Genomic DNA, 16,281 nt, shown 5'->3' with positions numbered 1-16,281 from the left:
GGCTGCCTGGCTTCTCCCAGGGTGGGCTGCTTGCTCTGAGGCTGCACTGTGGCCTAGCTCTGGCTTCAGCATGCAGCCATGGCGGGCCGCATGGTGACTGAGCACAGTCCCAAAACAAGCTGCCTGCCCTGCCCCTGCCAGCTCCAGCCATGGGCAAGCTGGTAGCATATTCCCACATAGTGGGGGGAGGGATCCTCAAAACCTCAACCAGAGGCTCCAGAGGCTGATGCCTTACATCACTGGAAGACCCACACCACTGCCCTACCTCCAAGTGCTGTCTTATCCTCCTTACCTTCATCCCTTTCCTCCCCCCAACCCTGTGCCCTGAGTCCATTATACACCCGAACCTCCAGTTCGGTCACCTGCACCCCCACATGCTATTATTAATCAACAGGTCAATTATCAATAATATTAAGTTGTATATTTTCAGTCATGCAAATGGGCATTCTTATGAGGCTCTTCATTTACCACTTGTTCTGAATTTTGATGTAGTTTGGCTCTTTGGTAAAAGAAAAGGTTGCTGACCCCTGTTCTATACTAACAAAAATATACATAGCTCCCAGCTTAAACCCTTCCGCTGTGTCTACATTGGCACCCCTTTCCGGAAAAGGGATGCTAATGTAGACTTCGGAATTGCAAATTCCGCGGGGGATTTAAATATCCCCCGCGGCATTTGCATTTACATGGCTGCCGCTTTTTTCCGGCTTGGGGATAAGCCGGAGAAAAGCGCCAGTCTAGACGTGATTCTCCGGAAATTAAGCCCTTTTCCAGAGGATTTCTTATTCCTACTTGACGTAGACGTAGCCTTCCAGCGCATCAGTGACAATCTACAACTTATCCTGGAAAATGATCCCTCACTTTTACAGGCCTTAGGAGACTAATGTTCGACTACAGACAACCCCCTAATGTGAAGCAATTTCTTTCTAGCAGTCACACATCGCACCTCAGACACACTTACACCTACCCCTGCAATAAATTCTGTTGCCAACTTTGTCCACAAATCAGTGTCAGCCGACGGTCAGGGCAGTGTGTGTGTGTATGTTTCCGAGAAAAGGTTTAACGTCCGTGTCTTTACTGCTAGGACCGGGGTCCCATCGCAGAGGGTGGCCAGCAGGCCAACAGACGCCCCGTTATATAGGAAGAGCTTATTACATCTTAGATTTCAGCTGCTAGAATTTCATAATTCCTTCGCAGCGGGCAGCCTTGAGGAAAGACTGAAAGATGCCCCAGTGGGTCCTGTCACCTGGGAGTGACACAGATCCAAACGCCCAAGCTCTTCCTATAACTGTCCCTTTAGACCGGCTGAAGTTCTTTTAAATTGTGCTTGGTTCTGTTACAGCAACTGAAGGAGTCAGGTTAAAGCTTAAACAGTTACAGGTTTATTGAGGAAGCTTATAAATCATATGGTTACAATGGCTATTGCTCTATTTCTTAACTATTAGCAAAATATAGGTCTTAAAAATGGTTACAAAGAAGATAAAGATAGAAAAATAGAAATAATGGTACCAAGTAACAGCTTACTCTTTCTATGTGTACACTTAAGACAGAGGACCACATCCAGGTACCATTTTTACCCCCTTCTGTGCCTCTCGACTCCAGCATGTCAGGCCAGGGCCGGTCCCTCAATTCCTAGGAAAGACGAAAATACGAGGTGGGCGTCCCCATAGAACCTCGGGAGGTCAAACACCTAACCCGACTAGCAGGTAGAGGGTAGAATGACACTCCAAGTGAGTGTGTGCTGGGCCCATCTTTTATAATCATGGGGTCACGTATTTCTCTTTCTTATCTTAATTGCCAATTGATGCTGGTCTGTCTGCTGTGAGACCAGTTCTTACAAGGGAGTTGTGAACTTAATTTACACTTGTAAGAGAGATTTGAGATGATTAAATTTTGAAGTACAGGACATTGTTTTCTCAGTGGGAAATTCCTCTTCCTGGGACTGTGTGTGTTCGAATCAACATAGATGCCAGCCGCAGCCTCGAGGCCAGCTTATTGACTTAGCTACTCTCTATCCACATATCTGTGTTTCAGCTTCTCAGGATCAGATGAGCCAGCATAGACTATGCTGATATTATTGCTCCTTCTCTGCCCTGTGCTTCAGAGAGGCAAATAAGATGGATGATATGGAGGCAGGCTGTCTGGCCACATTCCACCCCCTGATACGACACACCACATCCCAGGAATGCAAGATGGTGGCTTGCCAGTGCCTCTTGCCCACCTTGGAGGAATTTAAAAGTACCCAATGGCCTGATTAGAGGGTTTAGGATCTAGGAATTGACTAGGGACCTTTCCTGGTTATGTGTATCAAATGTGCATACAAGAGATAGCTACATTATCTAGGCATTGCACAATACATAGGGTTATGCAGAAAAGGAGTACAACAATCAAAACAATTAAAACAGTGGTCATAATAGAGTGTAGGAAAGGAGTTAAGGAAAGTTTTAGCTGTTGGGCTAACCAATTTAGCCATGAGTTATTTACATTCTTAGTTACAGCATGTCTTATCCCATACCGTCCATTGCCACTTCCCTTGCCTCCCCCCAAAGTTATTTTGAGGACTGCGGTAGTTGCTGTCATCGAACCATACCGGTCCCCATCTGAAGATGTCACTCTTGTTTCACCAGTCATTTGGGCTGAGAGGGACAAACTCGATTCCCAGTCCAGTGGAAGAGTCAAGTAAGGTGTTCTGGTACAGCAGTAGCAGTTGGGATGAGGAAGAAGACCATGGCGAGTTGGAGTGCCATGTCTCATTTCAATAGTCTGTACCTAACAACAGTGGTTGCAAGCGCTACAACAGCAAGCGGTATATATATATACAAAAGTTCATGGTGGTTTCCCGGATCCACACCAGCACTGGGAGGGATCCATCCCACTGGAGCACTGTTCAGGGTCATTGCCTCAGTTTCCTGTGATAAAACATAAGGTTTGCTGGTCTTGGATACAATCCAAGCCTCAGTAATGGTTATTGGTGTTAGCCCAGCATCTGCAGTGGTCCAGACTCCTTTTCCCTTGTAGGAGTGCAGTAAATGGGTTTGTGTTCCCAAACTGGGGTGTTGGGACAGGGCTATTAAGCCGTTTAGTCCCATGACTGTAAACAACCCTGTTGCCACTGGGGTTGAGTAAGTAAAACCAATTCCTGAAACAATTTCCACTTCAGTTAAAACATACTTCCACCCTTGCTTACTGGTGGGTAGTGTACCAATATAATCTACTTGCCAGGTTGCCCATAGTGCTTTTCCATCTCTTAGTCTGGCAAACCATTGCCCTTCTGTTATATGTTTCCTTGAGTTCAGCACATAGGGTGCAAGCTTGTACCAGATCTTTGGCTTGTTTGTGGGTGATAGGCCACCCCCTGGCATGTGCCTACCGCACTGGCTCATCGCTTTCTGTGTGTCCCAAGGTTTCATGTAGCCAAATGTACAGGTGTTCCCAATCCACCTGGGCAGTAAAAATTTGTACTGCTGCATCTGCTAGGTTATTTAGCTGTGCAGCTAGAGTATTATTCTTTTGGACACATGACTTATGCTTAAGGCATGTGGGGTTGCATGCTGGTATATCCATTTCCAATATTCCAATCTATGGTACTGGCCCTTGCCTCACAAGCTAATTGATTGCTGCCAGCTCTGCAAGTTGAGCTGTTCCTTCTATGTTTGTGGTCAGGGGTGCAGTGGATGTGTCTGCTGAAACAGCAACAGCCTTCCCTGTCCACTTTCCTTTGAAATAGCCAGGCAGCCTGTATTCACATATAATGTTGAATTTAAAAGCAAGCCAAAAGTGTTATCAACTCAGCCTTGAAAGAGACAGTTAAGTTTCAAAGCTTGAGTTTCTAAACTAATAATTTGGTTTCTAGAAAGTTAAATGTCCTTAAGAGTTGAATGCCCAACAGAAGCACTAACCAATTTGTGCCTTGTCTGTTTGCAATTTTAAGCAAGCAGACATTATCCAAAACAAAATAAAACTAGTTAATTTGAAATCCACAAAATAGTTACAATATATAGAGTTCATTCTTTTATGCAGTTAACCAATTAAGTTTTAGTAGAATCCTTAATTTTCCTTTGCAGATTTAACAAAGGTGTCCATAGACAAAATGTTTACATTTGATTGTTTCTTTGCATAGATCGTTTGCACAGTGCTTAAGGAAGAGGCTGCAAAGAAACAAGGTGTCATTTTTAAAACAAGATTTCCCTTTACATATTACAACCATCACTTAATTCCTTCCATTCTCCCATGGAGTCCTCCTTTTATCTTCACATTCCCTCAAATCACTTGCTTTGTCCTTTCAAAGAAAATGTTTCTCATTCCTAGTAACTTTCCAATGTCTGCTCTACTTTCCTTATTCCTTCAACTATGTCCATATAGGGCTCCAAACTTTTGCCTTCCCCTTTTCACATGCTAAATGACTTTTCCCAATGACACAGGTTTGTCTACTATTAATTTGGTAAGGAGGGTGAGCTTGTTTACTAAGCCTCATACCTCCTGGTCCTTTTCTTAAGCATATTCCTGAGGGAAGAAAAACAAAAAAAAGTAAATCTGAGAGTTGCTTTAACTCTCAGCACCCATCCTTAAGGGAATCTAGCTCGTCTGGGTACTGAGGGACATGCATTTCTACCTCTCTATGTCTGCAGCAGAGGTATCAGCCAATTTTGAAGAACACCTCTTTACAGGTTTTCCACAGAAGACAAAAGCTGCAGCTGTTTCCCTCTCCTTTGAAGTTGAGGGTTTACATATACACAAGTAAGTTAGTCAATTTGTCTTCTAGGTCTGAAATTGTATGGACAGCAATTAACACTTGATCAGACCAAGGGCTATGCCCGAATCTTTGCAAGATTTTGTTTAAAAGGGGTAACATCTTTTACAACTGCCAATTGTCTCAGTCTTCTCTCTGCCTTCTTAAAAGACTGCTTACATTTAAACTTTTCCTAGTATACCCAACCTCTTATTGGGACTAAAATAGCAATACCAGTACCTCCTTTTCTTTCTTTCTGGAGGGCTACAATTTGAACTTTCTGTTCTCTATTACCTGCAAAGCTTCTTTGTGCTGCCAGCTAGGTCATTTACATCACAAAGGAAATCACAACCTGTTGTGGCTCTTGGAGCTTTCACAGCATTTTAGTCTGTTTGCAGTTTTTTGCTCATTTTATAGTTTACAGGAAAATGTGCAATCTTTGTTTACAACACTACTTAGCCACATTAAACTTTGCATAGAGTGTAACTCTTTCTTTATGCTTACAGTTTTCCTGTACCTTCATTAAACAACTTGGACTAAAATGGTCTTACTGAAAGTAAACCAAACCAATCTGTTTTAAACCTACAAACAAACAAGATTACTGGACCTTAAAACTTCATTTATTACTTACACTATATATATATATATATCTACACACAGATACACATACGTTCTCTCTGAACCTTTCTTACACTATTTCTACATAGCTGTACAACAATTACATTCCCTTTTATTCATTGGGGTAGTTCAGTTCCAATAGAACCCCCTCTCTTTAGAGTTCTTTTAGCAGTCTCTCTAATCAAATGTACAGATTTGAGTCAAATTTGCCTGGATTATTTACAGACATTCCTTTGGAAAAAGGGCCCATTTTTCCTTCAGAATGACTGTAAAGAAACCACAATTTCCTATCTACACCATTTTAGCATTTGCACAACTGCATTTGCTCTCCATTCTCTGCAAAGTTTAAATTCTCTGATTCTCTTTTCTTAAAACACTTTCTTATCTCTAAAATAAAAACTGGCCTTGTTTCAGATATTACTCTTGTAAGTATGCTTAAGGACTTAGATTTCCAGTACTTACAGCCTTTTTCTCAGTTCTACCACAAGGCTTTCAATTTTATCTGTTACCTGCCTGCTTGTCTGGGCCTGATCCTGTTTTCCTTTTCTGCCTGCTTGTCTGGGCCTGATCCTGTTTTCCTCTCTAAATGGAAAGTGGCTCCTTTCCACAGACTCAGGCTTTGTCCCATTCTTTAGCTTGCAGGCAGTTCTATACTTACAGAACTGCACCCACAACTCCTCAGGATTTCCCCAATCCTTTTCTAACATTTCTCTATCCCATTTTGGGTTGCCCCAACCTTCTTGGGCAAACCCTTTCTCCATACCACTAAAATCCATATCTATCATGAAAGGCTTCATGTTGCTGTATGTGAACCAGTAGCACAATCCTGCCGACTACGCCAATTCTGTCAGCCGACGGTCAGGGCAGTGTGTGTGTGTATGTTTCCGAGAAAAGGTTTAACGTCCGTGCCTTTACTGCTAGGACCGGGGTCCCATCGCAGAGGGTGGCCAGCAGGCCAACAGACGCCCCGTTATATAGGAAGAGCTTATTACATCTTAGATTTCAGCTGCTAGAATTTCATAATTCCTTCGCAGCGGGCAGCCTTGAGGAAAGACTGAAAGATGCCCCAGTGGGTCCTGTCACCTGGGAGTGACACAGATCCAAACGCCCAAGCTCTTCCTATAACTGTCCCTTTAGACCGGCTGAAGTTCTTTTAAATTGTGCTTGGTTCTGTTACAGCAACTGAAGGAGTCAGGTTAAAGCTTAAACAGTTACAGGTTTATTGAGGAAGCTTATAAATCATATGGTTACAATGGCTATTGCTCTATTTCTTAACTATTAGCAAAATATAGGTCTTAAAAATGGTTACAAAGAAGATAAAGATAGAAAAATAGAAATAATGGTACCAAGTAACAGCTTACTCTTTCTATGTGTACACTTAAGACAGAGGACCACATCCAGGTACCATTTTTACCCCCTTCTGTGCCTCTCGACTCCAGCATGTCAGGCCAGGGCCGGTCCCTCAATTCCTAGGAAAGACGAAAATACGAGGTGGGCGTCCCCATAGAACCTCGGGAGGTCAAACACCTAACCCGACCAGCAGGTAGAGGGTAGAATGACACTCCAAGTGAGTGTGTGCTGGGCCCATCTTTTATAATCATGGGGTCACGTATTTCTCTTTCTTATCTTAATTGCCAATTGATGCTGGTCTGTCTGCTGTGAGACCAGTTCTTACAAGGGAGTTGTGAACTTAATTTACACTTGTAAGAGAGATTTGAGATGATTAAATTTTGAAGTACAGGACATTGTTTTCTCAGTGGGAAATTCCTCTTCCTGGGACTGTGTGTGTTCGAATCAACATAGATGCCAGCCGCAGCCTCGAGGCCAGCTTATTGACTTAGCTACTCTCTATCCACATATCTGTGTTTCAGCTTCTCAGGATCAGATGAGCCAGCATAGACTATGCTGATATTATTGCTCCTTCTCTGCCCTGTGCTTCAGAGAGGCAAATAAGATGGATGATATGGAGGCAGGCTGTCTGGCCACAATCAGTACAAGCAACACCAACCATCACAGGACCTAATCACATAAGCCACAACATCAGATGCTCATACAGCTGTACATCCTCTAACGTCATGTTTGCCATCAAGTACCAGCAATGCCCCTTTGCCATGTGTATTGGCCAAACTGGACAGTCTCTAGGACAAAGGTGTCATGATTATGAGGGTTAGCCAGCAGCCTGGGAATTAAGGGGTTAACTACACCTAGCCAGGTGGAGTGACCAATAGGAATGTAGGTGGGACTTTTCAAACTGGGACAAAGGAATTTGGGTTTTTTTTTCTTTTCTCCCTTTTGTCTCTCTGAGAGTTCTCTGCAACTACAGAGAGGGACAAACATGTCTCTCTCTCTCTCCAAGACACCATTCTTCATTTTCTGTAAGTAGGGTAAAGTTTAGGCAGTTTCGTTAGGTTTTATTGTTTTAAGGATTGGGTATGGGATCTGAGATCTGGCACTGTGTAAAAGATGTTTTGGCTTTTCTTTGTAACTAAGTTCTAGGCCCATGGAGTTTCTCCATGAGTATATTTTGTTACCTCCCTATCTAGTCATTATGGTTGCAACAGGAATATTGTTGTAATAATAAAAGTTCTTTCTTTTCTTTTATTAACCTGGCAGTGGTTAATGGTGTGCCCTGATTTTTGTTTTAGGGGGAAGATTTCCCAAATGATCTTTCCCCTGGTTTCTTTAGCAACATTTGGGTGGTGGCAGCGGAAGTTTTATTCCCAAGATCTAGGTTTTTAAGATCTTGGGGGAAGTTTTATACCAAAGCCTGGTAGATAAGGTTTTGGGGTACACTTGCTGGCCCCCACTTCTGCATTTATCATGCCAGAGTGGGGAAGGAGCCATGACAAAAGGATTAATGGAAACAAATAAGATACTAGAAATGGTAACACACAGGGGGTATTTTAACCTGGATAGGCATTCCTTAATGAATTTAAAAGTAGCCATTCATCTACAAAGGAATTTCACAAGCCAACAACATAGAGAGAGTGCGGACTTGACCTTCATATGCAAATTTGACACTGTTCCTCCCCACCCCTCCATGGCCTGATCAAAGACTTGAAGGCTACGTCTAGACTGGCATGATTTTCCGGAAATGCTTTTAACGGAAAAGTTTTCTGTTAAAAGCAATTTTGGAAAAGAGCGTCTAGATTGGCACAGACGCTTTTCCGCACAAGCACTTTTTGCGGAGAAGTGTCCGTGCCAATCTAGACACGCTTTTCCGCAAAAAAGCCCCGATCGCCATTTTCGCGATCGTGGCTTTTTTGCAGAAAACAAATCTGAGCTGTCTACACTAGCCCTTTTGCGCAAAAGTTTTGCGCAAAAGGACTTTTACCCAAATCGGAGCAGCATAGTATTTCCGCAAGAACACTGACAATCTTACATGAGATCGTCAGTGCTTTTGCGGAAATTCAAGCGGCCAGTGTAGACAGCTGGCAAGTTTTTCCAGAAAAGCAGCTGATTTTCTGGAAAAACTGGCCAGTCTAGACACAGCTGAACTGTATGACCCTAAAAACCTATTTTCTTTACATTCAACACTCAATTGACATCAATAGCTAAGTATGGGACACTTCCAGCCCACTCAATTAGCCTCATTAGCGCCAGCACTACAATTGACAGGTACTTTTTTACTCCCCCCGCCCTTCTTTTTCTGTTATAAATTATAAGGGTCCTCCCTTTTCTCTCCACTTAAGCTGGGGAGAGGGGAAGATTCCAACAGGGAAAAATGAGGCTAATTGAGTGGGCTGGAAGTGTCCCATACTTAGCTTCTGTATCCTGGAGGCCTGGCAAACCTAAACTGTCACCAAACCAAAAGCCTAAAGTTATCACAGAGCAGAAGCAGGCATTGGGGAACTAATGTGTGCCTGCCTTGATCAGTCAGAGCCACCTCGCACCTGAGGGCAGGCTCCTTGCAAGGGTCCAGGGAGTGATGGGCCTTAGAAGAAGAGGTGGAGCCAGTGCTGGGCTAAGTGGAAGAGATGGAAAAAGGGGTGATAGGTGGGGGTATCACAGAAAGAGGTAGACTGGGCTGGGCCTTGGAGGGGAGGGGGAAAGAGGCAGAAACAGGGCAGCAGAGATCAGATTGCAGTTAGAGATGGCAACCCTATGTTCAGCAGCAGTAAAAAAGAAATAAAAGCTAACAATATTGGGAGCCATTAGGAAAGGGATCAGTAATAAGAAAATATGCTACTCTATAAATCCATGGTACACCCATACCTTATATATCAGATGCAGTATTTGTTGACTTCTCTGAAATGATATATATTGGAATTGGAAAAAATATAGAGAAAGGCAACAAAAAGATTTGGAGAAAAATTAGGACTGTTTGGCTTAGAAAATAAATCACTAAAGGTACGTCTACACTGCATGGCTATTCCAAAATAAATTATTCCGGAAAAGTTATTCCAAAATAGCATATTTCAAAATAGCACGTCTACACCGAGGCTTCCCTAATGTAGATGTACTATCTCGATTTAGAACCCCAGAAGGCACTGGGGAGGAATAACTTAGAATGGTCCTGGGGAGGACCATTTTGAAATGGCAGCAGTGGAGCATCTACACACGCCTTATTTCGAAACAGCTATTTTGGAATAGGCATTATTCCTCCTAGAATGAGTTTTACAGATTTCAGAATAAGCCGTCTGTTATTTCAAAATTATTTAAAAATAATGGAATGGGTGTGTAGATGCTCACGTTGTTATTTCGAAATAATGCTAGTTATCTTGAAATAATAGTGCAGTGTAGATGCACCCTAAGGCCTATGAAATCATGATGGAGTGGAGAAAGGGAAGAAGGATGTATTATTTACCCCTATACATGGCAAAGCAATTAAATTAACACAAGGAAAATCAGCCCATGAAATTAACAAAAGGAAATGTTTCACACAAGAACAGAACTTTGGAATTTGCTACCAGGGGACCTCATGAAGACCAGAAGTATAAATGAATTAAAAAAAGAATTAGGAAAATTAATCAATAGCCAAAATGCTTAGGGGGTTTAACCTCATGCGCTGACTGTCCCTAAGCCTCCAACTGCCAGAAGCTGAGAGAGGACATCAGAAGATGGATAACTCAATAATTCGCCTATTGTTTCAGCGAGACCAGACTAACATGGCTACATCTCTATTACTATGCCACTGTCTGTCTGTCTTTCCTTCCGCCCATCTGTGAGTGTGTTTGTTCAATAATTCCTCCTAAATGACAAGAGCTAGGACAAACACATTTTGTATGCAGCTTCCTTTTATACTAACTTAAAGCAAGGTCTAGGAATGGTTGTTCCAGGACCATGGGATATGCCTGGAATTCAATTATTTTTCATAAAATGGAAAGATGGGGATTTGGTAGGAGGCACAGGTGGGCAGCAAACACCCTGTCCAGATGCTGTTGGTTGGCACCAGCAGCACGAGGAGCACCCAACACCCTGCTTTTCTGCCGCAGCTCCAGGGCTGGACTGGACTGGACTGCACCAGCAGGTGGCTTGTGTGCCCACCCCAGCTCCCGGAAATGTGTGCAGCTCCCCACCAGCCCTAGGCCAAGCCCAGAAAGCGCTAGCAGGAGACCTGCTCAATGACACCCCCTCCGCCCCGTGCTGGGTGGGAAGCCAGTGTGTCTCCCCACCCTCAGACTGCTCTGCCACTTGCCCCCCCCAGACTCCCATGGTGTCCCCGAAGCCCTGCTGCTCCCCCATCCCCAGGTTGAAGCTGGCAGAAGGCCTGTGCTGACCCTCCTCCCACCCCTGGTCCAGACCTAGGGAACACTAGGTAAGTCTTCTAGTATAGTTACAATTTTTTTCTCACATTTAACAAATTGTGGAAAAAAATAGATTGCAAACAGGAAAACTCAGTAATGTTAAGTTATGAACTGGCTCCTGGACAGGGCCACTGATGGGTGGGGGAAGGCAGTAACTACCCCCTGGCCTAGTGATTCAAAAAGGCCCAGGGCTCCCAGCCATTGCTCAGAGCTCTGCATGGCTCACTCCGGATGTCACTGAGGGTTCCCTGTCAGCAGCTAGCCCCAGCTTTGGCCCTTTCACATGAGGCCTTGCCCTTCTGGAGGTGTGGCACTGGCCCTCTCACCTGGCTCAGGGCCCATCAGTCTGTTGGCCCCACTGTTCCTAGATTAAGTTAACAGCTAAAGGTGCCTGAGGTAGGGTTGCCAGGTGTCTGGTAGTCACCCGGACAGTCCGTTGTTTGTGGGCTCTGTCCGGTAAAAAAAACAGGAAATACTGAACATGTGAAATGTCTGGTATTTCCTGTTTCCCTCGGATAGAAGCTCGGTTAGGACAATTTTCCCCTGCCACATCTGGCGGGGCGGGGGAGTGAGAAGCGTGGCAGAGTCGTAGTGAAGGGGGGCAGGAGGGGGCACTTGCTGGAAGACCTGGGAGCTGGCCACGTGATGCCTCCCTCAACACCAGCTGTGGCCAACCCAAAGTATGGCTTGCAAAGCTGATCCTGCGCCCCTCCCAAAAAGGCCCATGACCCACGCTGGCATGCCCTGGCTTCCCTGTACTTACCGGGTGGAACTGCGGGGTTTTAAAAAATGGTTCCCAAGACGATGGCTGTCTTAAAGGGGTAGCCTCCTTTTTAAAAACTTTTTTTTAAATTTTTTTCTCCACAATTCTGTTCTGGGGTGCTTTTTTTTTTTGCTTAACAGCTTTGGTCTCCCCCTTTATTTCCTCAACATAATTTTTTTCCGGTATTTTTTGAGGGAGAGGGGGGTGTTCGGTATTTTTTGTTAAACCATCTGGCAACCCTACCTGAATATAATCAAACTCAAATCAAAAACTTTGACACCAATCCCCACTACCTGTCATGCATAAATTTTAGTGTGAATGGTTGTCTCCCCAATCCCTCTGTAATTGCCCATGAAAATAGTGGAGTAGCATGGTACCCAGGGCAGATCACCATAAAGTTAAATCCTTCCCTACAATTACTTATAATGCAAGGTAATATTTGAAAGATACAGGGAATAAAATTTAAAAGGGGACTCTGTTGCTGTTTTTAACTCTTAAAAATGGAGGCTACGTAAAAACAACAGCAGATATATGAAAACTAGGAGCATGAATTATAGATCAATATTACCAAATGAGACACATTTTATATATAGGAAAACAGTTACAATATTGTTCATGCTAGATAGATTTACATCATCTCTCTTAGATCACACTTGAATCTGCCCTTTGTGTGTAAACCTGACAATCCAGTCACCTTAATGCTCATACTTCATTTCCCTATTTGACCAGAAAGCAGTGTTGCAATTTAAGAAGACAAAATCCTTGAGGATTAAAATACAGTCCATGTTTCTCCCACACCTGTCCTTCAGTCACTCCTATGACATGAAAAACATCTGCTTGGCTCCATGTGAAATTACCAACTCAACTGGGATGTATTAGCTCAAATGCCATATTCCCAACTGATCAGTTTCCCAGGACATCATTAGAACTCAAAACTCTATTGCACTACAGCTAAGCTTGGAAGGATTGCTTTTTTCTGGTAAATGTCAGTAAACTTAAATGTCACTGGACACGCACAAACTGAGATAAAAAATGATTTCCATCAATAGTAAATCAAATTCTGTGGATAGTATTTGAGAAATTTAGAGCTTAGTAGAGTTCGACTGAAGGATGTTTACTGTGTATATTATGACCTGTAATGTTGACAATTTGAGTTTTAACTGTAATAAGGTTCTACTTTTTTGAATCTCATCATCTACATATCCAATCCAATAGGAGCTGGAGACAGGCATAAGGGACAAAGGCCCATTCTGCCTCCCCCCAGTTTTGATAACATGAGCTTGGCAGGGACACAATGAAGAGGGTCCCTTGTCTCCTGACTGGAGCTGGATTGCATAACAATGGAGACCCTTCCTGGTAGCATGGTGAAAGGGTGGCCAGGCCAAATTTGAGATGGTGGCATATTAAATACAATGAACTATTTGTGCACGAGTAGCTATTTGCACAAGCATGTGACCAGTTTGGGACTTAACCAACCATGTGCTCATGCAAATATTTGTGTGCACATGCACATTGAATATTTGCCTCTTGTGAGTCTCTTCATGGTGTAGGTGACAATATAGGCAGTCTGCCTCAGTTTCCCTTCTTGGATTGTTCAAATAAACTTCAATTCTGTCTTTTTCTAGATCAAAATTATCCCTCCTTGGGACTAGAGCCACCCTGCTACATTTACATACAAGTCGACTTTGCAATTTCATGCATTTGACTTAGAAAATATGGCCCATGCTTGATAAAAGAGAAAAAAAGCTAGCTCCATTTTCTGTGTAATAGATAACACTGAAAAAAGTTGTTTCGCTTACACATATTATGCAATTTGATCAAAATTTGCAAGTTGTTTGCTCTTTGCTGGTATAAATTAATTAAAACAAGATTGTACTATAAAATGGACAATTAAACATGAAAAAGTACTGTGTATAATAAGTAAGAATTATGGGGCTTGAATAAATACAATTAGAACTATACAGGATGTAAAATCAATGGGAAATGCTCATCTGTGACCAAATATTATTTATTCTAGATAATTGCCTTTTAATATTTATCTCAAAAGGATCCATTGGCAAGTGCTTCCTGAATTGAAATTACCATGTGATAAGTAACCTTGTATCATTGTCACAACAAAACTCTTCTTGCAAATATTTGGTTGCACATAAACCATTTTAACTGAAGAGTACGATGAAATATATAACATGAATGTTGAAAATTGCAACACTGTGTTTTAATTGTGCTTTATAAACCAGAAAGAGCAAGTGCTGAGTGCTAGTACATAGTGAGAGAGATGATCAGTGAAGCAAGAAGTTAAGTAATTCATTAGTACACAACCATTGGGTTTTCTTCTCACTTCTCTTACACATTTATTTTGGCATGTGTAGGAATAAATGTTTGACCAAGTCTACTCAATATATGAGTTAGCCTGTTAAATAGAAAGCTAATACTATATTATAAATAAACAGTTGTAACTGTTGTTTCAACCATGCCCCAAAAACTTATGGTAAAAAAATATCTGCCAAGATAATTTCTTCTTTGATACACCATAGAGCTGTGGTGGCTACATCTAGCAACTGGTCACAGGCAAATATTGAAGTAAGGTAAAAACACCATGAGGACATCTTCCTGACAGCAGCTGCTAATGGCTCAGTTGCTGTTTGTAAATGTGGAAATAATTTCTGTGATTAAATCATTGAATTTAGATGAATCTGACAATTTAAATTTGAAGATGTTTCAATTATTTTGTATTCATTTCCTGAACAGTGTACACAGATACAATAAATTATCAGTACTTAGAATTTGATCCTATTAAAGGAGTTCTTGAAGGGAGGGCATGATAGCGACAGATATCAGCTGCCTACAGAAAGGACTCTTCTTGTCTAACGTACTGTTCTCTTGAAGGGTAGAACTTCTTAGAAAAGATGACCTGTGCAAAGAAGTTGCTTCTTTTTGTAGATCCAACCTGTAGCAAATGGACACAAATTGAAAATTTGACCAGACTCTGCTATTCTCTCCTTGCTTGAATTATCAGCCATGAGTCATTCAAAACCATTGGGAGATTACCTTTGCGAAGAAAGTCTTTGTAATGTTAATTAATAGACTATCAATAAAGACCCTAATCAGGTGTGTCTGCCATTGGAGGACTTTGAATCTGCTACATCATCTACACACGGCTCCTAAAAACTAAATGCTAATTCAAGAAATCTGGATTTCATAATTGCATTTCTGGTGCTATGTAACATGCATATCTATGCTTAAGTATTGTTCATATACAAACAAACTGAGTGTCATAGGAGTATACAAAACTATTGGCTAGAGAAGGGTTCACGGTCACCGGGATAGCCAGCCTACTGATTTTAGAAAGTAGTATTGTTTTGCTTTAGTACTGAGGTGGGACCATATCTTCCCATGTGTTCTGTACAACACAGAGTACATAAGAGAAGCAGGAAATCGGTAAGGCAGGATTGAATCTAGTCTGCTCACTATAAAAGTCAATCCAAAGGATATGCACAATTGAATCCTACTTAAGATCTCAAAATAGGGCTTAAATGGTGCATAAATCTCATGTGACTTCACCAGGGTGAATTTTATCTGTTCATTAGGACTGTACTCTGCAGACAGTCTTAAGGGTTTTAGTGAGAATGCCTGGGACATAAGGTATTTCCTAGTGTTAGGGTGGGAGAACTAGGCCACATTCACCTCTCTGCAGAAAGTCAGTACAAATGCTATGATAGAGTTTCTGATTTTTGGTGTAAACTGAAAAACACCAATAAAACACTTTGATTTACAAAGTAGAAATTGGTGTTTAACCAAACCTTCTCCCTCCCTCCCCCAACAACACTGGAAAAGGTTAATTGTATCTAAGGGCTTGTCCATCTTGAGCAGAAAGGGGGCATCTATGAAAGTGTGATTTCTAAAGCACATGTGTTGTGTATTAATTGATATTAATGATCAATTAATGTGCTAGACCTTGCTGGTATGTTTTGAAGGTTCTGTTGTGTGCTTTGCCATTGTACTGTACTGGTTAAAACAGTACGATGCTATAATGCACTAGGGAAAATTACAAAGAGATTATTTATTACCATATGAACTACTGTAAAGCGTGCATATAATAAACATTACACATTACAGTATAAACAAAGAGCAAGTCCAAAACACCTTCATTGGCATCTACATGAAATTCCAAAATTGTTAAAAATAAACTTCAAAAAATGAGTTAATAAACATAAATAAACAGAAGCTCTAACTATGCATTGTTTAGGTCTCACCCATAGAAGTCCTCAGATTCCTGGTCCACATCTTGTGCCAGGTTTGCAGAAGAGCCCCTTCACAGATTATTTTGGGGAGCTGAGATGGGGGTAGAAAATTTCCATCTCTTTGCTGTACAAAAGTTTTCTGGAGGGTTTCTTTAAACTATACCCCTCTGTCAGCAGAGGATGTAA

Source organism: Pelodiscus sinensis, chromosome 14, assembly GCF_052426305.1.
Source record: "Pelodiscus sinensis isolate ZL-2025 chromosome 14, ASM5242630v1, whole genome shotgun sequence".
Classification (NCBI taxonomy): Eukaryota; Metazoa; Chordata; order Testudines; family Trionychidae; genus Pelodiscus; species Pelodiscus sinensis.
This window is presented reverse-complemented; position numbering follows the sequence as displayed.